Source organism: Trichosurus vulpecula, chromosome 6, assembly GCF_011100635.1.
Source record: "Trichosurus vulpecula isolate mTriVul1 chromosome 6, mTriVul1.pri, whole genome shotgun sequence".
Classification (NCBI taxonomy): Eukaryota; Metazoa; Chordata; class Mammalia; order Diprotodontia; family Phalangeridae; genus Trichosurus; species Trichosurus vulpecula.
In genome coordinates this window covers 264,595,515-264,596,924 of record NC_050578.1, presented here as the reverse complement: position 1 = coordinate 264,596,924, position 1,410 = coordinate 264,595,515, and the positions used below count along the sequence as shown (strand labels likewise).

The 1,410-nt window shown below is 44.3% G+C and overlaps 1 pseudogene; it reads left to right on the top strand.

Annotated features, from left to right (window-relative positions):
- Window positions 1-204: 204 nt before the first annotated feature.
- On the top strand, window positions 205-1,102 carry LOC118855090 (annotated as a pseudogene).
- Window positions 1,103-1,410: the final 308 nt, after the last annotated feature.

The window sequence follows — 1,410 nt, the reverse complement described above, 5'->3', positions numbered from 1 at the left end:
GTACTTGTACAGCTCTATCTCAATATAGTAACTAATGTTTTTTCTGTTACCTTAGCACCACCAGTAGGACCAAATAACAGTCTTTCAGTGCCTGTGTGAATGGATCAAGCTGGCCTCAGACCTCTACAGAGTTTTCTTGGTATAACTTGGTATTTCTTGGATAACCACCTCAGGCTTCTCCATCACAAATAAAACAGCATCGATATGACAGATGTTCAAAATGCTAGCCAAGTGACTGAATTCATCCTTCTGTGCCTGACTGGCCAGCCAGAGTTGCAACACATCCTTTTCGTGGTGTTTCTTGTCTACCCCATTACCTTGATAGAGAATCTTAGAATGATTCTGTTGATCAGACTTACCTCTCGCCTGCACACACCATGTACACCCACTTCTTCCTCAGCCACCTTGCCTTTGTGGATGTGTGTTATTCCACTAATGTTATACCCCTCATGCTGACTCATTTCTTTTCTGAGAAGAAAACCATTTCCTATGTTGCTTGCTTGACACAGTGTCACTTCTTTATTGCCCTGGTCATTACTGAGTACTTCATGTTGGCTGTGATAGCCTATAACTGCTACATGGCCATCTGTAGCCCACTGCTTTATAGCAGCAAGATGTCCAGGAGCTCTTCCTTCTGGTTGGTCACCATTCCTTATGCTCACAGCTCTCCTTTAGATGTAGCGGAAGTCATCTCGACATCTCGCCTGAACTTCTGTGGCCCTAACTCCATCAACCATTTCTACTGCCCTAACTGCTCTTTGTGTGTACTGAGCTGTTCTAACACCTGTGTCAAGCAGACAGCCATGCTTATCTGTGCAGGCATGAACCTCTCAAGCTCCCTCTTCATCATTCTCATCTCGTACATTTTCATCTTTTCTTCCATCCTTCATATCCATTCCACCGAGGGGCAATGCAAAGCCTTCTCCACTTGTGACAGCAGTCACCATGGTTGATGGCACCGTCTTCTGCATGTATGTGAGGCCTGCCACCAAGCAGTCAGCAGAACAGAGCAAAAGCCCTGTGGTGCTTTATATCTTCCTCTTGTCTCCCAATGAACCTTTTCATCGACAGCTTGAGGAACAAGGATGTTAAAATGCCCTGATGGAGGATCTTTGGGGAAAAAGATAAAAAGAAATACGATACCCACCATATAATAATGCATGAACGGAAAGAGAGAAAAGAAACTCCTGGGGGAAACTTCCAAAATGCCTGGACTCTTGTCTAGGATACTGCTGAGGAGGATTGAAGAGGATCTCAATAAAAATTGAATGCAACCACATGGCTGCATATAAACAAGTTATGGAATAGTCGGAAGAGCAGTGGATGTAAACACAGAGAACCTGGGTTTAAACACTACCTTTGGCATTACTCCTGTGACCCTCATTACATCATCTAACCTCCCTGACACTC